The following is a 205-nucleotide window of genomic DNA, read 5'->3' on the forward strand; positions in this document are numbered from 1 at the left end:
CCAGCTTCGACATGAACTCCCAACATCTCCCAGAAAGAAGTCAACTCTTTTGAAACGACACAGTGAGGTGTCTCAAGGTCCTCGATGTACTCGCAGTTTAGACCAGTGAGGTTTTTAAACTCTAACAGTGAAAACCTCACAGATTCTGGACCAACGAGACTCCACAGCTCATACTTCTTCTTTATGTCCAGCTGGAAACCGAGCA

The sequence above is a fragment of the Brassica oleracea genome, chromosome C7 (assembly GCF_000695525.1).
Source record: "Brassica oleracea var. oleracea cultivar TO1000 chromosome C7, BOL, whole genome shotgun sequence".
Lineage (NCBI taxonomy): Eukaryota > Viridiplantae > Streptophyta > Magnoliopsida > Brassicales > Brassicaceae > Brassica > Brassica oleracea.